General features: G+C 42.0%; 16 non-coding genes across 16 annotated transcripts in view; 5 read left to right on the top strand and 11 right to left on the bottom strand.

The window, feature by feature from the left end:
* Nucleotides 1–6516: 6516 nt before the first annotated feature.
* Nucleotides 6517–6589, bottom strand: TRNAM-CAU (transfer RNA methionine (anticodon CAU)). Its single transcript has one exon. It is a non-coding gene; the product is annotated as a tRNA-Met (tRNA).
* A 2883-nt stretch (nt 6590–9472) lies between these two features.
* On the bottom strand, nt 9473–9545 carry TRNAM-CAU (transfer RNA methionine (anticodon CAU)). The gene has a single exon. It is a non-coding gene; the product is annotated as a tRNA-Met (tRNA).
* Nucleotides 9546–11403: 1858 nt separating this feature from the next.
* On the bottom strand, nt 11404–11476 carry TRNAM-CAU (transfer RNA methionine (anticodon CAU)). Its single transcript has one exon. It is a non-coding gene; the product is annotated as a tRNA-Met (tRNA).
* Nucleotides 11477–12583: 1107 nt separating this feature from the next.
* On the bottom strand, nt 12584–12656 carry TRNAM-CAU (transfer RNA methionine (anticodon CAU)). Its single transcript has one exon. It is a non-coding gene; the product is annotated as a tRNA-Met (tRNA).
* Nucleotides 12657–13622: 966 nt separating this feature from the next.
* TRNAM-CAU (transfer RNA methionine (anticodon CAU)) lies at nt 13623–13695 on the bottom strand. The gene has a single exon. It is a non-coding gene; the product is annotated as a tRNA-Met (tRNA).
* A 1107-nt stretch (nt 13696–14802) lies between these two features.
* TRNAM-CAU (transfer RNA methionine (anticodon CAU)) lies at nt 14803–14875 on the bottom strand. The gene has a single exon. It is a non-coding gene; the product is annotated as a tRNA-Met (tRNA).
* A 966-nt stretch (nt 14876–15841) lies between these two features.
* TRNAM-CAU (transfer RNA methionine (anticodon CAU)) lies at nt 15842–15914 on the bottom strand. Its single transcript has one exon. It is a non-coding gene; the product is annotated as a tRNA-Met (tRNA).
* A 114-nt stretch (nt 15915–16028) lies between these two features.
* Nucleotides 16029–16100, top strand: TRNAE-UUC (transfer RNA glutamic acid (anticodon UUC)). The gene has a single exon. It is a non-coding gene; the product is annotated as a tRNA-Glu (tRNA).
* Nucleotides 16101–16880: 780 nt separating this feature from the next.
* Nucleotides 16881–16953, bottom strand: TRNAM-CAU (transfer RNA methionine (anticodon CAU)). Its single transcript has one exon. It is a non-coding gene; the product is annotated as a tRNA-Met (tRNA).
* Nucleotides 16954–17068: 115 nt separating this feature from the next.
* Nucleotides 17069–17140, top strand: TRNAE-UUC (transfer RNA glutamic acid (anticodon UUC)). The gene has a single exon. It is a non-coding gene; the product is annotated as a tRNA-Glu (tRNA).
* Nucleotides 17141–17920: 780 nt separating this feature from the next.
* Nucleotides 17921–17993, bottom strand: TRNAM-CAU (transfer RNA methionine (anticodon CAU)). The gene has a single exon. It is a non-coding gene; the product is annotated as a tRNA-Met (tRNA).
* Nucleotides 17994–18107: 114 nt separating this feature from the next.
* TRNAE-UUC (transfer RNA glutamic acid (anticodon UUC)) lies at nt 18108–18179 on the top strand. Its single transcript has one exon. It is a non-coding gene; the product is annotated as a tRNA-Glu (tRNA).
* A 921-nt stretch (nt 18180–19100) lies between these two features.
* TRNAM-CAU (transfer RNA methionine (anticodon CAU)) lies at nt 19101–19173 on the bottom strand. Its single transcript has one exon. It is a non-coding gene; the product is annotated as a tRNA-Met (tRNA).
* A 114-nt stretch (nt 19174–19287) lies between these two features.
* On the top strand, nt 19288–19359 carry TRNAE-UUC (transfer RNA glutamic acid (anticodon UUC)). The gene has a single exon. It is a non-coding gene; the product is annotated as a tRNA-Glu (tRNA).
* Nucleotides 19360–20139: 780 nt separating this feature from the next.
* On the bottom strand, nt 20140–20212 carry TRNAM-CAU (transfer RNA methionine (anticodon CAU)). Its single transcript has one exon. It is a non-coding gene; the product is annotated as a tRNA-Met (tRNA).
* Nucleotides 20213–20327: 115 nt separating this feature from the next.
* The window catches only part of TRNAE-UUC (transfer RNA glutamic acid (anticodon UUC)), a 72-nt gene continuing 28 nt past the window's right edge, over nt 20328–20371 (top strand). The window contains exon 1 of the tRNA in view: nt 20328–20371. This exon is cut by the window's right edge and continues 28 nt beyond it. This is a non-coding gene — a tRNA (tRNA-Glu).

The following is a 20371-nucleotide window of genomic DNA, read 5'->3' as shown; positions in this document are numbered from 1 at the left end:
ATTTATAGTAAATCTTATTTGGTCCATTTTATAATTTTTTGTGGAAATAGTTATGTCTGCATTTTAAGGAAAACTCTTGTTTCAAAAACTCTGAAAATTCCTAATTAAATATCACATCACCAACAGGACACTGCCGGCAGAATGTGAGTTGGGAACAGGAGCTTGCATCCTAAGCAAGCAATCCTTTAGTCCAGCATCAACATGGTCTGAAATTTCCGCTTAAATACATCAAATGTGACTTTCCCAGCAAAAGTCGTAGTGATAAATACCTGTCTATAGTTTAGAGCCATCTAATTTAGAGCATTATGCTTTCGAGGAACAGAAAAATTCTAAAGCTAAAGTCACAAAAAAGTCGCAGAAATATAGACTGCCAATTTCTCTGCGACAAATTAAGACAGGAAAAACCAGTCTAAATACTTTGATAAATCTCCCCCAAGAAGTCAACCAAACCTCATGGCAAAAGATGAAAAAATTGCCCGGTGTGAGGATCAAACTCACAGTTTTCAGATTATTAAATTCATAGGCCGACAAGATCACTGCAGAGTTAAGCAGCTGGAGTTGGAGTTGTTCTTTGCGGATGAAAAAAGAAAATCATTACCCCACAGCTTTAAGCCATTAATTTGGTCCACTTGCCTTCTAAGCTAAACGCATGCCCAAATCTTAAGGAAATCAACAAAACCTCATGGCTAAAGACAAGAAAATTGCCCAGTTTTGTCTCTCATGGCTAAAGACAAGTAGTCAACCAAACCTCATGGCAAAAGATGGAAAAATTGCCCAGTGTGAGAATTATATTCACAGTTTTCAGATTATTAAATTCATAGGCCGATGAGATCACTGCAGAGTTAAGCAGCTGGAGTTGGAGTTGTTCTTTGTGGATTAAAAAAGAAAATCATTGCCCCACAGCTTTAAGCCATTCATTTGGTCCACTTGCCTTCTAAGCTAAACTAATGCCCATCTCTTAAGGAAATCAACAAAACCTCATGGCTAAAGCCAAGAAAATTGCCCCGTGTGAGGACCGAACTCACGACCTTCAGATTATGAGCCTGAAGTGCTACCTACTGCGCTAACAAGGCAAGCGGCATGTTGAAATGATCCAGTGCCAAACTGATAATTCAAAAGAATATAATTTTTAGATCCCTTTTTTTTCCTTTTTTTTTTCCTCATACAAAAAAATTGTGGCAGAAGCAGGTCACATATGGTCTAGCGGTTAGGATTCCTGGTTTTCACCCAGGTGGCCTGGGGTCGACTCCCCGTATGGGAATGTGTATTTTTATAAACTTGCAGGCAAGTTCAAAGGAGGGTGAGGTCATTGGAAAGTGAAGCGGATGGATTTGTAGTTGGTCTTTGATGGTGAAAAGAAAGAAATCGGAACACATCTGTTGTTAGCCATTTATTATATCCATTTTCTCACGATCCCACTTGGCTTCAAAGCTAAACTCATGGTAAAAGATGGAAAAGAAAATTGCCCAGTTATGTCTCTCATGGCTAAAGATAATAAGTCAACCAAACCTCATTGCAAAAGATGTAAAAATTGCCCGGTGTGAGGATCAAACTCACAGTTTTCAGATTATTAAATTCATAAGCCGACGAGATCACTGCAGAGTTAAGCAGCTGGAGTTGGAGTTGTTCTTTGTGGATGAAAAAAGAAAATCATTACCCCACAGCTTTAAGCCATTAATTTGGTCCACTTGCCTTCTAAGATAAACTCAAGCCCATCTCTTAAGGAAATCAACAAAACCTCATGGCTAAAGCCAAGAAAAATTGCCCCATGTGAGGATCGAACTCACGACCTTCAGATTTTGAGACTGACGAGCTACCTACTGCGGTAACGAAGCAAGTGGCATGGTGATGCGATCCAGTGCCAAGCTGATAATTCAAAAGAATACAAATTTTAGATCACTTTTTTACTTTTTTTTTTCCTCATACAAAAAAACAGTGGCAGAAGCAGGTCCCATATGGTCTAGCGGTTAGGATTCCTGGTTTTCACACAAGTGACCCAGGTTCGACTCCCGGTATGGGAATGTGTTTTTTTTAATAAACTTGCAGGCAAGTTCAAAGGAGGGTGAGGTCATTGGAAAGTGAAGCGGATGGAGTTGTAGTTGGTCTTTGTGGGTGAAAAGAAAGAAATCGGAACACATCTGTTGTTAGCCATTTATTATATCCATTTTCTCAAGATCCCACTTGGCTTCAAAGCTAAACTCATCCCCATCTCCACTTTCTAACTCTATGATGCTAAGGAAGTCAACCAAACCTCATGGCAAAAGATGGAAAAATTGCCTGGTGTGAGGATCAAACTCACAGTTTTCAGATTACTAAATTCATAGGCCGACCAGATCACTGCAGAGTTAAGCAGCTGGAGTTGGAGTTGTTCTTTGTGGATGAAAAAAGAAAACCATTACCCCACAGCTTTAAGCCATTCATTTGGTCCACTTGCCTTCTAAGCTAAACTCATGCCCATCTCTTAACCTCTTCAGGACCCATGACGTAAGCATACGTCATCACACCCTGGGTCTTAAGGACCCATGACGTATGCATACGTCATGTCTTTTTCTGGTCTCCGCCGCTCACTCGGCGGAGATCGGAAGCGGATCCCTGCTGAAATCCTTCAGCAGGGATCCAGGACAAACGCCGAGGGGGGCCATGTAGGCCCCCCCATGTCGGCGATCGCAGCAAATCGAAAGGGAAATCGCCCTTGCGATCTGCGGCGATACCGGGCTGATCGGGTCTCTGGGACCCGACCGCCCGGTAATTTCGCATGATCCCGGCTGTCACAGACAGCCAGGACCATGCTAAAGCATAGGAGCGAGGTGGCAAGCCGGCCACCTCCTCCTATACCCTGCGATCTGTCGGTTAGTTAACCGACCAATCGCAGGGGGGGGCGGTTACTTCCTCCCGTCCTGCCCGGCCCCTTGAAGTCCGGAGAGGACAGGAGGAAGACCAGAGGACGCGGCGGGGGACGGGGGAGTGCTGGGGACCGGCCCCGGTACTTACCTCGTCCCTGAAGACCCGGATCCCGGCGAGGAAGATGGCGGCGGCGGCGACAGGTGAGTAGATCTTCAGCCGCGGTCGGGCCCTTTACAGCAATGCACGTCGCCGTAAAGCGACATGCATTGCTGTATTGGGACCCTATATACTACAACTCCCAGCATGCCCAGACAGTCCTTGGTATCTGGGCATGCTGGGAGTTGCAGTTTTGCAACAATTGGTGGTCCACAGTTTGGAGACCACTGTGCCCTTCCAGATGTTGCAAAACTACACATTCTCAGCATGCCCTTACTGTCCAGGCATGCTGGGAGTTGTAGTTCTGTAACATCTGGCCCTCCAGATGTTGCAGAACTACAACTCCCAGCATGCCTGGACAGTTTTGGCACACTGGGAGTTGTAGTTTTGCAACATCTGGAAGGGCACAGATTGGGAACCACTGTATAAGTGGTCTGCAAACTGTAGTCCTCCATATGTTGCAAACTACAACTCCAAGCATGCTGGGAGTTGTAGTTTGGCAACATCTGGCTCTAAAGATGTTGCCGAACTACTACTCCCAGCATGCCTGAGAATGTTTGGGAGTTGTGGTTTTGCAACAACAGGAGGCACACTGGTTGGGAAACATTGTCTGTTTCCTAACTCAGTGTTTCCCATCCTGTGTGCCTCCAGCTGTTGCAAAACTATAACTACCAGCATGCACTGATAGACTGTGCATGCTGGGAGTTGTAGTTTTGCAACAGCTGGAGGTCCCCCTTGTGAATGTACAGGGTACATTCACATGGGCAGGGGCTTACATTGAGTATCAGGCTGCAAGTTTGCGATGCAGCAAATTTTGCGCGGCAGCTCAAACTCGCAGCGGGAAACTCGCTTTAACCCCCCCTGCCCGTGTGACTGTACCCTAAAAACACTACACTACCACAAAATAAAATAAAAAGTAAAAAACACTACATATACACATACCCCTACAAAGCCCCCCTCCCCTCCCCAATAAAAATGAAAAACGTCTGGTACGCCACTGTTTTCAAAATGGAGCCTCCAGCTGTTGCAAAACAACAACTCCCAGTATTGCCGGACAGCCGTTGACTGTCCAAGCATGCTGGGAGTTTTGCAACAGCTGGAGGCACCCTGTTTGGGAATCACTGGCATAGAATACCCTTATGTCCAACCCTATGCAAATCCCTAATTCAGGCCTCAAATGCGCATGGCGCACTCTCACTTTGGAGCCCTGTCGTATTTCAAGGCAACAGTTTAGGGCCACATATGGGGTATCGCCGTATTCGGGAGAAATTGCCTTCCAAATTTTGTGGGGCTTTTTCTCCTTTCACCCCTTATGAAAAGGTGAAGTTGGGGTATACACCAGCATGTTAGTGTAAAAAAATAAATTTTTTACACTAACATGCTGGTGTTGCCCTATACTTTTCATTTTGACAAGAGGTAAAAGGGAAAAAAAAGCCCCCCAAAATTTGTAATGCAACTTCTCCCGACTACGGAGATACCCCATATGTGGGCGCAAAGTGCTCTGGGGGCGCACAACAAGGCTCAGAAGGGAGAGTGCACCATGTACATTTGAGGTGATTTGAACAGGGGTGGCTGATTGTTACAGTGGTTTTGACAAACGCAAAAAAAAAAAAACATGTGACCCCATTTCGGAAACTACACCCCTCACGGAATGTAATGAGGGGATCAGTGAGAATTTACACCCCACTGGTGTCTGACAGATCTTTGGAACAGTGGGCTGCGCAAATTAAAAATTTTGTACAGCCCACTGTTCCAAAGATCTGACAGACACCAGTGGGGGGTAAATGCTCACTGCACCCCTTGTTACGTTCCTCAAGGGGTCTAGTTACCAAAATGGTATGCCATGTGGGGGTTATTTTGCTGTTCTGGCACCATTTGGGCTTCCTAAATGCGACAAGCCCCCCGAGCAAAATTTGCTCTCAAAAAGCCAAATATGACTCCTTCTCTTCTGAGCATTGTAGTTCGCCCGTAGTGCGCTTCAGGTCAACTTATGGGGTACCTCCATACTAGGAAGAGATGGGGTTACAAATTTTGGGGGGCATTTTCTGCTATTAACCCTTGCAAAAATGTGAAATTTGGGGGGGAAACACACATTTTAGTGAAAAAAATGTTTTTTTTTTATATATGCAAAAGTCGTGAAACCCCTGTGGGGTGTTAAGGCTCACTTCATTCCTTGTTACGTTCCTCAAGGGGTCTAGTTTCCAAAATGGTATGGCATGTGGGTATTTTTTGCTGTCCTGGCACCATAGGGGCTTCCTAAATGCGACATGCCCCCGAGCAAAATTTGCTCTCAAAAAGCCAAATATGACTCCTTCTCTTCTGAGCATTGTAGTTCGCCCATAGTACACTTCATGTCAACTTATGGGGTACCTCCATACTCAGAAGAGATGGGGTTACAAATTTTGGGGGGTATTGTCTGCTATTAACCCTTGCAAAAATGTGAAATTTGGGGGGAAACACACATTTTATTGAAATTTTTTTTACATTTTTTTACATATGCAAAAGTCGTGAAACACCTGTGGGGTATTAAGGCTCACTTTATTCCTTGTTACATTCCTCAAGGGGTCTAGTTTCCAAAATTGTATGCCATGTGTTTTTTTTCCTGTTTTTGCACCATAGGGGCTTCCTAAATGCAACATGCCCCCCAAAAACCATTTCAGAAAAACGTACTCTTCAAAATCCCCTTGTCGCTCCTTCCCTTCTGAGCCCTCTACTGCGCCCGCCGAACTTTTTACATAGACATATGAGGTATGTCCTTACATGAGAGAAATTGGGCTACAAATATATGTATACATTTTCTCCTTTTACCCCTTGTAAAAATTCAAAAATTGGGTCTACAAGAACATGCGAGTGTAAAAAATGAAGATTGTGAATTTTCTCCTTCACTTTGCTGCTATTCCTGTGAAACACCTAAAATTAAAATGCTGACTGAATGTCATTTTGAATACTTTGGGGGGTGCAGTTTTTAAAATGGGGTCATTTGTGGGGTATTTCTAAGATGAAGACCCTTCAAATCCACTTCAAACCTGAACTGGTCCCTGAAAAATTGTGATTTTGGAAATTTTGTGAAAAATTTGAAAATTGCTGCTGAACTTTGAAGCCCTCTGGTGTCTTCCAAAAGTAAAAACTCGTCAACTTTATGATGCAAATATAAAGTAGACATATTGTATATGTGAATAAAATAAAATAATATTTGGAATATCCATTTTCATTACAAGCAGAGAGCTTCAAAGTTAGAAAAATGCTAAATTTTCAAATTTTTCATCAAATTTTGGGATTTTTCACCAAGAAAGGATGCAAGTTACCAAAAAATTTTACCACTAAGTTAAAGTAGAATATGTCACGAAAAAACAGTCTCGGAATCAGAATGATAACTAAAAGCATTCCAGAGTTATTAATGTTTAAAGTGACAGTGGTCAGATGTGCAAAAATGGCCGGGTCCTAAGGTGTAAAATGGCTGGGTCGTTAAGGGGTTAAGGAAATCAACAAAACCTCATGGCTAAAGCCAAGAAAAATTGCCCCGTGTGAGGATCGAACTCACGACCTTCAGATTATGAGACTGACGCGCTACCTACTGCGCTAACGAGGCAAGTGGCATGGTGGTGTGATCCAGTGCCAAGCTGATAATTCAAAAAAATACAAATTTTAGATCACTTTTTTACTTTTTTTTTTCCTCATACAAAAAAACTGTGGCAGAAGCCGTTTCCATATGGTCTAGCGGTTAGGATTCCTGGTTTTCACCCAGGCGGCCCGGGTTCAACTCCCGGTATCGGAATGTGTTTTTTTTATAAACTTGCAGGCAAGTTCAAAGGAGGGTGAGGTCATTGGAAAGTGAAGAGGATGGAGTTGTAGTTGTTCTTTGTGGGTGAAAAGAAAGAAATCGGAACACATCTGTTGTTAGCCATTTATTATATCTATTTTCTCAAGATCTCACTTGGCTTCAAAGCTAAACTCATCCCCATCTCCACTTTCTAACTCTATGATGCTAAGGAAGTCAACCAAACCTCATGGCAAAAGATGGAAAAATTGCCTGTTGTGAGGATCAAACTCACAGTTTTCAGATTATTAAATTCATAGGCCGACCAGATCACTGCAGAGTTAAGCAGCTGGGTTGGAGTTGTTCTTTGTGGATAAAAAAGAAAATCATTACCCCACAGCTTTAAGCCATTCATTTGGTCCACTTGCCTTCTAAGTTAAACTTATGCCCATCTCTTAAGGAAATCAACAAAACTTCATGGCTAAAGACAAGAAAATTGCCCAGTTTTGTCTCTCATGGCTAAAGACAAGAAGTCAACCAAACCTCATGGCAAAAGATGGAAAAATTGCCCGGTGTGAGGATCAAACTCACAGTTTTCAGATTATTAAATTCATAGGACGACCAGATCACTGCAGAGTTAAGCAGCTGGAGTTGTAGTTGGTCTTTGTGGGTGAAAAGAAAGAAATCGGAACACATCTGTTGTTAGCCATTTATTATATCTATTTTCTCAAGATCTCACTTGGCTTCAAAGCTAAACTCATCCCCATCTCCACTTTCTAACTCTATGATGCTAAGGAAGTCAACTAAACCTCATGGCAAAAGATGGAAGAATTCGACTCCCGGCATGGGAATGTGTTTTTTTTATAAACTTGCAAGCAAGTTCAAAGGAGGGTGAGGTCATTGGAAAGTGAAGCGGATGGAGTTGTAGTTGGTCTTTGTGGGTGAAAAGAAAGAAATCGGAACACATCTGTTTTTAGCCATTTATTATATCTATTTTCTCAAGATCCCACTTGGCTTCTAAACTTGCTTGCAAGTTTATAAAAAAAACACATTCCCATACCGGGAGTTGAATTTTTCCATCTTTTGCCAAGAGGTTTGGTTGACTTCCTTAGCATCATAGAGTTAGAAAGTGGAGATGGGGATGAGTTTAGCTTTGAAGCCAAGTGGGATCTTGAGAAAATAGATAAAATAAATGGCTAACAACAGATGTGTTCCGATTTCTTTCTTTTCACCCACAAAGACCAACTACAACTCCATCCACTTCACTTTCCAATGACCTCACCCTCCTTTGAACTTGCCTGAAATTGCCCGGTGTGAGGATCAAACTCACAGTTTTCAGATTATTAAATTCATAGGCCGACCAGATCATTGCAGAGTTAAGCAGCTGGAGTTGGAGTTGTTCTTTGTGGATGAAAAAAGAAAATCAATACCCCACAGCTTTAAGCCATTCATTTGGTCCACTTGCCTTTTAAGCTAAACTCATGCCCATCTCTTAAGGAAATCAACAAAACCTCAAGGCTAAAGCCAAGAAAAATTGCCCCGTGTAAGGATCGAACTCACGACCTTCACATTATGAGACTGACGCGCTACCTACTGCGCTAACGAGGCAAGTGGCATGGTGGCATGATCCAGTGCAAAGCTGATAATTCAAAAGAATACAAATTTTAGATCACTTTTTTACTTTTTTTTTCCTCATACAAAAAAAACATTGGCAAAAGCAGGTCCCATATGGTCTAGCGGTTAGGATTCCTGGTTTTCACCCAGGCAGCCCGGGTTTGACTCCTGGTATGGGAATGTGTTTTTTTTATAAACTTGCAGGCAAGTTCAAAGGAGGGTGAGGTCATTGGAAAGTGAAGCGGATGGAGTTGTAGTTGGTCTTTGTGGGTGAAAAGAAAGAAATCGGAACACATCTGTTGTTAGCCATTTATTATATCCATTTTCTCAAGATCCCACTTGGCTTCAAAGCTAAACTCATCCCCATCTCCACTTTCTAACTCTATGATGCTAAGGAAGTCAACCAAACCTCATGGCAAAAGATGGAAAAATTGCCTCGTGTGGGGATCAAACCCACAGTTTTCAGATTATTAAATTCATAGACCGACCAGATCACTGCAGAGTTAAGCAGCTGGAGTTGAAGTTGTTCTTTGTGGATAAAAAAAGAAAATCATTACCCCACAGCTTTAAGCCATTCATTTGGTCCACTTGCTTTCTAAGCTAAACTCATGCCCATCTCTTAAGGAATTCAGCAAAACCTCATGGCTAAAGACAAGAAAATTGCCCAGTTTTGTCTCTCATGGCTAAAGACAAGAAGTCAACCAAACCTCATGGCAAAAGATGGAAAAATTACCTTCTAAGATAAACTCATGCACATCTCTTAAGGAATTCAGCAAAACCTCATGGCTAAAGACAATAAAATTGCCCAGTTTTGTCTCTCATGGCTAAAGACAAGAAGTCAACCAAACCTCATGGCAAAAGATGGAAAAATTGCCCGGTGTGAGAATCAAACTCACAGTTTTCAGATTATTAAACTCAAAGGCCGACCAGATCACTGCAGAGTTAAGCAGCTGGAGTTGGAGTTGTTCTTTGTGGATGAAAAAAGAAAATCCTTACCCCACAGCTTTAAGCCATTCATTTGGTCCACTTGCCTTCTAAGCTAAACTCATGCCCATCTCTTAAGGAAATCAACAAAACCTCATGGCTAAAGCCAAGAAAAATTGCCCCGTGTGAGGATTGAACTCACGACCTTCAGATTATGAGACTGACGCGCTACCTACTGCGCTAACGAGGCAAGTGGCATGGTGGTATGATCCAGTGCCAAGCTGATAATTCAAAAGAATACAAATTTTAGATCACTTTTTTACTTTTTTTTTTCCTCAAACAAAAAAACAGTGGCAGAAGTAGGTCCCTTATGGTCTAGCGGTTAGGATTCCTAGTTTTCACCCAGGCGGCCCAGGTTCGTCTCCCGGTATCGGAATGTGTTTTTTTTTTTATAAACTTGCAGGCAAGTTCAAAGGAGGGTGAGGTCATTGGAAAGTGAAGCGGATGGAGTTGTAGTTGGTCTTTGTGGGTGAAAAGAAAGAAATCGTAACACATCTGTTGTTAGCCATTTATTATATCCATTTTCTCAAGATCCCACTTGGCTTCAAAGCTAAACTCATCCCCATCTCCACTTTCTAACTCTATGATGCTAAGGAAGTCAACCAAACCTCATGGCAAAAGATGGAAAAATTGCCTGGTGTGAGGATTAAACTCACAGTTTTCAGATTATTAAATTCATAGGCCGACCAGATCACTGCAGAGTTAAGCAGCTGGAGTTGGAGTTGTACTTTGTGGATGGAAAAAGAAAATCATTACCCCACAGCTTTAAGCCATTCATTTGGTCCACTTGCCTTCTAAGCTAAACTCGTGCCCATCTCTTAAGGAATTCAGCAAAACCTCATGGCTAAAGACAAGAAAATTGCCCAGTTTTGTCTCTCATGGCTAAAGACAAGAAGTCAACCAAACCTCATGGCAAAAGATGGAAAAATTACCTTCTAAGCTAAACTCATGCCCATCTCTTAAGGAAATCAACAAAACCTCATGGCTAAAGACAAGAAAATTGCCCAGTTGTGTCTCTCATGGCTAAAGACAAGAAGTCAACCAAACCTCATGGCAAAAGATGGAAAAATTGCCCGGTGTGAGAATCAAACTCACAGTTTTCAGATTATTAAATTCATAGGCCGACCAGATCACTGCAGAGTAAGGCTGGGTTCACACTACGTTTTGTTCATATCATTTGAAAGTGAAGCGGACGGAGTTCTAGTTGGTCTTTGTGGGTGAAAAGAAAGAAATCGGAACACATCTGTTGTTAGCCATTTATTATATCCATTTTCTCAAGATCCCACTTGGCTTCAAAGCTAAACTCATCCCCATCTCCACTTTCTAACTCTATGATGCTAAGGAAGTCAACCAAACCTCATGGGAAAAGATGGAAAAATTGCCTGGTGTGAGGATTAAACTCACAGTTTTCAGATTATTAAATTCATAGGCCGACCAGATCACTGCAGAGTAAAGCAGCTGGAGTTGGAGTTGTACTTTAAGGATGGAAAAAGAAAATCATTACCCCACAGCTTTAAGCCATTCATTTGGTCCATTTGCCTTCTAAGCTAAACTCATGCCCATCTCTTAAGGAATTCAGCAAAACCTCATGGCTAAAGACAAGAAAATTGCCCAGTTGTGTCTCTCATGGCTAAAGACAAGAAGTCAACCAAACCTCATGGCAAAAGATGGAAAAATTAGCTTCTAAGCTAAACTCATGCCCATCTCTTAAGGAAATCAACAAAACCTCATGGCTAAAGACCAGAAAATTGCCCAGTTTTGTCTCTCATGGCTAAAGACAAGAAGTCAACCAAACCTCATGGCAAAAGATGGAAAAAATGCCCAAAGTGAGGATCAAACTCCCAGTTTTCAGATTATTAAATTCATAGGCCGACCAGATCACTGCAGAGTTAAGCAGCTGGAGTTGGAGTTGTTCTTTGTGGATGAAAAAAGAAAATCCTTACCCCACAGCTTTAAGCCATTCATTTGGTCCACTTGCCTTCTAAGCTAAACTCATGCCCATCTCTTAAGGAAATCAACAAAACCTCATGGCTAAAGCCAAGAAAAATTGCCCCGTGTGAGGATTGAACTCACGACCTTCAGATTATGAGACTGACGCGCTACCTACTGCGCTAACGAGGCAAGTGGCATGGTGGTATGATCCAGTGCCAAGCGGATAATTCAAAAGAATACAAATTTTAGATCACTTTTTAACTTTTTTTTTTCCTCAAACAAAAAAACTGTGGCAGAAGTAGGTCCCATATGGTCTAGCGGTTAGGATTCCTGGTTTTCACCCAGACGGCCCGGGTTCTACTCCCGGTATGGGAATGCGTTTTTTTTATAAACGTGCAGGCAAGTTCAAAGGAGGGTGAGGTCATTTGAAAGTGAAGCGGACGGAGTTCTAGTTGGTCTTTGTGGGTGAAAAGAAAGAAATCGGAACACATCTGTTGTTAGCCATTTATTATATCCATTTTCTCAAGATCCCACTTGGCTTCAAAGCTAAACTCATCCCCATCTCCACTTTCTAACTCTATGATGCTAAGGAAGTCAACCAAACCTCATGGCAAAAGATGGAAAAATTGCCTGGTGTGAGGATTAAACTCACAGTTTTCAGATTATTAAATTCATAGGCCGACCAGATCACTGCAGAGTTAAGCAGCTGGAGTTGGAGTTGTACTTTAAGGATGGAAAAAGAAAATCATTACCCCACAGCTTTAAGCCATTCATTTGGTCCACTTGCCTTCTAAGCTAAACTCATGCCCATCTCTTAAGGAATTCAGCAAAACCTCATGGCTAAAGACAAGAAAATTGCCCAGTTGTGTCTCTCATGGCTAAAGACAAGAAGTCAACCAAACCTCATGGCAAAAGATGGAAAAATTACCTTCAAAGCTAAACTCATGCCCATCTCTTAAGGAAATCAACAAAACCTCATGGCTAAAGACCAGAAAATTGCCCAGTTTTGTCTCTCATGGCTAAAGACAAGAAGTCAACCAAACCTCATGGCAAAAGATGGAAAAAATGCCCAAAGTGAGGATCAAACTCACAGTTTTCAGATTATTAAATTCATAGGCCGACCAGATCACTGCAGAGTTAAGCAGCTGGAGTTGGAGTTGTTCTTTGTGGATGAAAAAAGAAAATCCTTACCCCACAGCTTTAAGCCATTCATTTGGTCCACTTGCCTTCTAAGCTAAACTCATGCCCATCTCTTAAGGAAATCAACAAAACTTCATGGCTAAAGCCAAGAAAAATTGCCCCGTGTGAGGATTGAACTCACGACCTTCAGATTATGAGACTGACGCGCTACCTACTGCGCTAACGAGGCAAGTGGCATGGTGGTATGATCCAGTGCCAAGCGGATAATTCAAAAGAATACAAATTTTAGATCACTTTTTAACTTTTTTTTTTCCTCAAACAAAAAAACTGTGGCAGAAGTAGGTCCCATATGGTCTAGCGGTTAGGATTCCTGGTTTTCACCCAGGCGGCCCGGGTTCGTCTCCCGGTATCGGAATTTGTTTTTTTTATAAACTTGCAGGCAAGTTCAAAGGAGGGTGAGGTAATTGGAAAGTGAAGCGGATGGAGTTGTAGTTGGTCTTTGTGGGTGAAAAGAAAGAAATTGGAACACATCTGTTGTTAGCCATTTATTATATCCATTTTCTCAAGATCCAACTTGGCTTCAAAGCTAAACTCATCCCCATCTCCACTTTCTAACTCTATGATGCTAAGGAAGTCAACCAAACCTCATGGCAAAAGATGGAAAAATTGCCTGGTGTGAGGATTAAACTCACAGTTTTTAGATTATTAAATTCATAGGCCGACCAGATCACTGCAGAGTTAAGCAGCTGGAGTTGGAGTTGTACTTTGTGGATGGAAAAAGAAAATCATTACCCCACAGCTTTAAGCCATTCATTTGGTCCACTTGCCTTCTAAGCTAAACTCATGCCCATCTCTTAAGGAATTCAGCAAAACCTCATGGCTAAAGACAAGAAAATTGCCCAGTTGTGTCTCTCATGGCTAAAGACAAGAAGTCAACCAAACCTCATGGCAAAAGATGGAAAAATTGCCCTAAGTGAGGATCAAACTCACAGTTTTCAGATTATTAAATTCATAGGCCGACCAGATCACTGCAGAGTTAAGCAGCTGGAGTTGGAGTTGTTCTTTGTGGATGAAAAAAGAAAATCCTTACCCCACAGCTTTAAGCCATTCATTTGGTCCACTTGCCTTCTAAGCTAAACTCATGCCCATCTCTTAAGGAAATCAACAAAACCTCATGGCTAAAGCCAAGAAAAATTGCCCCGTGTGAGGATGGAACTCACGACCTTCAGATTATGAGACTGACGCGCTACCTACTGCGCTAACGAGGCAAGTGGCATGGTGGTATGATCCAGTGCCAAGCGGATAATTCAAAAGAATACAAATTTTGGATCACTTTTTTACTTTTTTTTTTCCTCATACAAAAAAACTGTGGCAGAAGCAGGTCCCATATGGTCTAGCGTTTAGGATTCCTGGTTTTCACCCAGGCGGCCCGGGTTCGACTCCCGGTATTGGAATTTGTTATTTTTATAAACTTGCAGGCAAGTTCAAAGGAGGGTGAGGTCATTTGAACGTGAAGCGGACGGGGTTCTAGTTGGTCTTTGTGGGTGAAAAGAAAGAAATCAGAACACATCTGTTGTTAGCCATTTATTATATCCATTTTCTCAAGATCCCACTTGGCTTCAAAGCTAAACTCATCCCCATCTCCACTTTCTAACTCTATGATGCTAAGGAAGTCAACCAAACCTCATGGCAAAAGATGGAAAAATTGCCTGGTGTGAGGATTAAACTCACAGTTTTCAGATTATTAAATTCATAGGCCGACCAGATCACTGCAGAGTTAAGCAGCTGGAGTTGGAGTTGTACTTTAAGGATGGAAAAAGAAAATCATTACCCCACAGCTTTAAGCCATTCATTTGGTCCACTTGCCTTCTAAGCTAAACTCATGCCCATCTCTTAAGGAATTCAGCAAAACCTCATGGCTAAAGACAAGAAAATTGCCCAGTTGTGTCTCTCATGGCTAAAGACAAGAAGTCAACCAAACCTCATGGCAAAAGATGGAAAAATTACCTTCAAAGCTAAACTCATGCCCATCTCTTAAGGAAATCAACAAAACCTCATGGCTAAAGACCAGAAAATTGCCCAGTTTTGTCTCTCATGGCTAAAGACAAGAAGTCAACCAAACCTCATGGCAAAAGATGGAAAAAATGCCCAAAGTGAGGATCAAACTCACAGTTTTCAGATTATTAAATTCATAGGCCGACCAGATCACTGCAGAGTTAAGCAGCTGGAGTTGGAGTTGTTCTTTGTGGATGAAAAAAGAAAATCCTTACCCCACAGCTTTAAGCCATTCATTTGGTCCACTTGCCTTCTAAGCTAAACTCATGCCCATCTCTTAAGGAAATCAACAAAACTTCATGGCTAAAGCCAAGAAAAATTGCCCCGTGTGAGGATTGAACTCACGACCTTCAGATTATGAGACTGACGCGCTACCTACTGCGCTAACGAGGCAAGTGGCATGGTGGTATGATCCAGTGCCAAGCGGATAATTCAAAAGAATACAAATTTTAGATCACTTTTTTACTTTTTTTTTTCCTCAAACAAAAAAACTGTGGCAGAAGTAGGTCCCATATGGTCTAGCGGTTAGGATTCCTGGTTTTCACCCAGGCGGCCCGGGTTCGTCTCCCGGTATCGGAATGTGTTTTTTTTATAAACTTGCAGGCAAGTTCAAAGGAGGGTGAGGTAATTGGAAAGTGAAGCGGATGGAGTTGTAGTTGGTCTTTGTGGGTGAAAAGAAAGAAATTGGAACACATCTGTTGTTAGCCATTTATTATATCCATTTTCTCAAGATCCAACTTGGCTTCAAAGCTAAACTCATCCCCATCTCCACTTTCTAACTCTATGATGCTAAGGAAGTCAACCAAACCTCATGGCAAAAGATGGAAAAATTGCCTGGTGTGAGGATTAAACTCACAGTTTTTAGATTATTAAATTCATAGGCCGACCAGATCACTGCAGAGTTAAGCAGCTGGAGTTGGAGTTGTACTTTGTGGATGGAAAAAGAAAATCATTACCCCACAGCTTTAAGCCATTCATTTGGTCCACTTGCCTTCTAAGCTAAACTCATGCCCATCTCTTAAGGAATTCAGCAAAACCTCATGGCTAAAGACAAGAAAATTGCCCAGTTGTGTCTCTCATGGCTAAAGACAAGAAGTCAACCAAACCTCATGGCAAAAGATGGAAAAATTGCCCTAAGTGAGGATCAAACTCACAGTTTTCAGATTATTAAATTCATAGGCCGACCAGATCACTGCAGAGTTAAGCAGCTGGAGTTGGAGTTGTTCTTTGTGGATGAAAAAAGAAAATCCTTACCCCACAGCTTTAAGCCATTCATTTGGTCCACTTGCCTTCTAAGCTAAACTCATGCCCATCTCTTAAGGAAATCAACAAAACCTCATGGCTAAAGCCAAGAAAAATTGCCCCGTGTGAGGATGGAACTCACGACCTTCAGATTATGAGACTGACGCGCTACCTACTGCGCTAACGAGGCAAGTGGCATGGTGGTATGATCCAGTGCCAAGCGGATAATTCAAAAGAATACAAATTTTGGATCACTTTTTTACTTTTTTTTTTCCTCATACAAAAAAACTGTGGCAGAAGCAGGTCCCATATGGTCTAGCGGTTAGGATTCCTGGTTTTCACCCAGGCGGCCCGGGTTCGACTCCCGGTATTGGAATTTGTTATTTTTATAAACTTGCAGGCAAGTTCAAAGGAGGGTGAGGTCATTTGAACGTGAAGCGGACGGGGTTCTAGTTGGTCTTTGTGGGTGAAAAGAAAGAAATCAGAACACATCTGTTGTTAGCCATTTATTATATCCATTTTCTCAAGATCCCACTTGGCTTCAAAGCTAAACTCATCCCCATCTCCACTTTCTAACTCTATGATGCTAAGGAAGTCAACCAAACCTCATGGCAAAAGATGGAAAAATTGCCTGGTGTGAGGATTAAACTCACAGTTTTCAGATTATTAAATTCATAGGCCGACCAGATCACTGCAGAGTTAAGCAGCTGGAGTTGGAGTTGTACTTTGTGGATGGAAAAAGAAAATCATTACCCCACAGCTTTAAGCCATTCATTTGGTCCACTTGCCTTCTAAGCTAAACTCATGCCCATCTCTTAAGGAATTCAGCAAAACCTCATGGCTAAAGACAAGAAAATTGCCCAGTTGTGTCTCTCATGGCTAAAGACAAGAAGTCAACCAAACCTCATGGCAAAAGATGGAAAAATTGCCCAAAGTGAGGATCAAACTCACAGTTTTCAGATTATTAAATTCATAGGCCGACCAGATCACTGCAGAGTTAAGCAGCTGGAGTTGGAGTTGTTCTTTGTGGATGAAAAAAGAAAATCCTTGCCCCACAGCTTTAAGCCATTCATTTGGTCCACTTGCCTTCTAAGCTAAACTCATGCCCATCTCTTAAGGAAATCAACAAAACCTCGTGGCTAAAGCCAAGAAAAATTGCCCCGTGTGAGGATCGAACTCACAACCTTCAGATTATGAGACTGACGCGCTACCTACTGCGCTAACGAGGCAAGTGGCTTGGTGGTATGATCCAGTGCCAAGCGGATAATTCAAAAGAATACAAATTTTAGATCACTTTTTTACTTTTTTTATTTCCTCATACAAAAAAACTGTGGCAGAAGCAGGTCCCATATGGTCTAGCGGTTAGGATTCCTGGTTTTCACCCAGACGGCCCGGGTTCGACTCCCGGTATGGGAATGCGTTTTTTTTATAAACGTGCAGGCAAGTTCAAGGGAGGGTGAGGTCATTTGAAAGTGAAGCGGACGGAGTTCTAATTGGTCTTTGTGGGTGAAAAGAAAGAAATCGGAACACATCTGTTGTTAGCCATTTATTATATCCATTTTCTCAAGATCCCACTTGGCTTCAAAGCTAAACTCATCCCCATCTCCACTTTCTTACTCTATGATGCTAAGGAAGTCAACCAAACCTCATGGCAAAAGATGGAAAAATTGCCTGGTGTGAGGATTAAACTCACAGTTTTCAGATTATTAAATTCATAGGCCGACCAGATCACTGCAGAGTTAAGCAGCTGGAGTTGGAGTTGTACTTTGTGGATGGAAAAAGAAAATCATTACCCCACAGCTTTAAGCCATTCATTTGGTCCACTTGCCTTCTAAGCTAAACTCATGCCCATCTCTTAAGGAATTCAGCAAAACCTCATGGCTAAAGACAAGAAAATTGCCCAGTTGTGTCTCTCATGGCTAAAGACAAGAAGTCAACCAAACCTCATGGCAAAAGATGGAAAAATTGCCCAAAGTGAGGATCAAACTCACAGTTTTCAGATTATTAAATTCATAGGCCGACCAGATCACTGCAGAGTTAAGCAGCTGGAGTTGGAGTTGTTCTTTGTGGATGAAAAAAGAAAATCCTTGCCCCACAGCTTTAAGCCATTCATTTGGTCCACTTGCCTTCTAAGCTAAACTCATGCCCATCTCTTAAGGAAATCAACAAAACCTCGTGGCTAAAGCCAAGAAAAATTGCCCCGTGTGAGGATCGAACTCACAACCTTCAGATTATGAGACTGACGCGCTACCTACTGCGCTAACGAGGCAAGTGGCTTGGTGGTATGATCCAGTGCCAAGCGGATAATTCAAAAGAATACAAATTTTAGATCACTTTTTTACTTTTTTATTTCCTCATACAAAAAAACTGTGGCAGAAGCAGGTCCCATATGGTCTAGCGGTTAGGATTCCTGGTTTTCACCCAGACGGCCCGGGTTCGACTCCCGGTATGGGAATGCGTTTTTTTTATAAACGTGCAGGCAAGTTCAAAGGAGGGTGAGGTCATTTGAAAGTGAAGCGGACGGAGTTCTAATTGGTCTTTGTGGGTGAAAAGAAAGAAATCGGAACACATCTGTTGTTAGCCATTTATTATATCCATTTTCTCAAGATCCCACTTGGCTTCAAAGCTAAACTCATCCCCATCTCCACTTTCTTACTCTATGATGCTAAGGAAGTCAACCAAACCTCATGGCAAAAGATGGAAAAATTGCCTGGTGTGAGGATTAAACTCACAGTTTTCAGATTATTAAATTCATAGGCCGACCAGATCACTGCAGAGTTAAGCAGCTGGAGTTGGAGTTGTACTTTGTGGATGGAAAAAGAAAATCATTACCCCACAGCTTTAAGCCATTCATTTGGTCCACTTGCCTTCTAAGCTAAACTCATGCCCATCTCTTAAGGAATTCAGCAAAACCTCATGGCTAAAGACAAGAAAATTGCCCAGTTTTGTCTCTCATGGCTAAAGACAAGAAGTCAACCAAACCTCATGGCAAAAGATGGAAAAATTACCTTCTAAGCTAAACTCATGCCCATCTCTTAAGGAAATCAACAAAACCTGATGGCTAAAGACAAGAAAATTGCCCAGTTTTGTCTCTCATGGCTAAAGACAAGAAGTCAACCAAACCTCATGGCAAAAGATGGAAAAATTGCCCGGTGTGAGAATCAAACTCACAGTTTTCAGATTATTAAATTCATAGGCCGACCAGATCACTGCAGAGTTAAGCAGCTGGAGTTGGAGTTGTTCTTTGTGGATGAAAAAAGAAAATCCTTACCCCACAGCTTTAAGCCATTCATTTGGTCCACTTGCCTTCTAAGCTAAACTCATGCCCATCTCTTAAGGAAATCAACAAAACCTCATGGCTAAAGCCAAGAAAAATTGCCCCGTGTGAGGATTGAACTCACGACCTTCAGATTATGAGACTGACGCGCTACCTACTGCACTAACGAGGCAAGTGGCATGGCGCAATGATCCAGTGCCAAGCTGATAATTCAAAAGAATACAAATTTTAGATCACTTTTTTACTTTTTTTTTTCCTCAAACAAAAAAACAGTGGCAGAAGTAGGTCCCATATGGTCTAGCGGTTAGGATTCCTGGTTTTCACCCAGGCGGCCCGGGTTCGACTCCCGGTATCGGAATGTGTTTTTTTTATAAACTTGCAGGCAAGTTCAAAGGAGGGTGAGGTAATTGGAAAGTGAAGCGGATGGAGTTGTAGTTGGTCTTTGTGGGTGAAAAGAAAGAAATTGGAACACATCTGTTGTTAGCCATTTATTATATCCATTTTCTCAAGATCCAACTTGGCTTCAAAGCTAAACTCATCCCCATCTCCACTTTCTAACTCTATGATGCTAAGGAAGTCAACCAAACCTCATGGCAAAAGATGGAAAAATTGCCTGGTGTGAGGATTAAACTCACAGTTTTCAGATTATTAAATTCATAGGCCGACCAGATCACTGCAGAGTTAAGCAGCTGGAGTTGGAGTTGTACTTTGTGGATGGAAAAAGAAAATCATTACCCCACAGCTTTAAGCCATTCATTTGGTCCACTTGCCTTCTAAGCTAAACTCATGCCCATCTCTTAAGGAAATCAACAAAACCTCATGGCTAAAGACCAGAAAATTGCCAAGTTGTGTCTCTCATGGCTAAAGACAAGAAGTTAACCAAACCTCATGGCAAAAGATGGAAAAATTGCCCAAAGTGAGGATCAAACTCACAGTTTTCAGATTATTAAATTCATAGGCCGACCAGATCACTGCAGAGTTAAGCAGCTGGAGTTGGAGTTGTTCTTTGTGGATGAAAAAAGAAAATCCTTACCCCACAGCTTTAAGCCATTCATTTGGTCCACTTGCCTTCTAAGCTAAACTCATGCCCATCTCTTAAGGAAATCAACAAAACCTCATGGCTAAAGCCAAGAAAAATTGCCCCGTGTGAGGATTGAACTCACGACCTTCAGATTATGAGACTGACGCGCTACCTACTGCGCTAACGAGGCAAGTGGCATGGTGGTTTGATCCAGTGCCAAGCTGATAATTCAAAAGAATACAAATTTTAGATCACTTTTTTACTTTTTTTTTTCCCTCAAACAAAAAAACAGTGGCAGAAGTAGGTCCCATATGGTCTAGCGGTTAGGATTCCTGGTTTTCACCCAGGC

The sequence above is a fragment of the Hyla sarda genome, chromosome 4, assembly GCF_029499605.1.
Source record: "Hyla sarda isolate aHylSar1 chromosome 4, aHylSar1.hap1, whole genome shotgun sequence".
NCBI lineage: Eukaryota > Metazoa > Chordata > Amphibia > Anura > Hylidae > Hyla > Hyla sarda.
The sequence above is the reverse complement of the archived record's forward strand: the minus strand, read 5'-3'. Positions and strand labels throughout refer to the sequence as shown.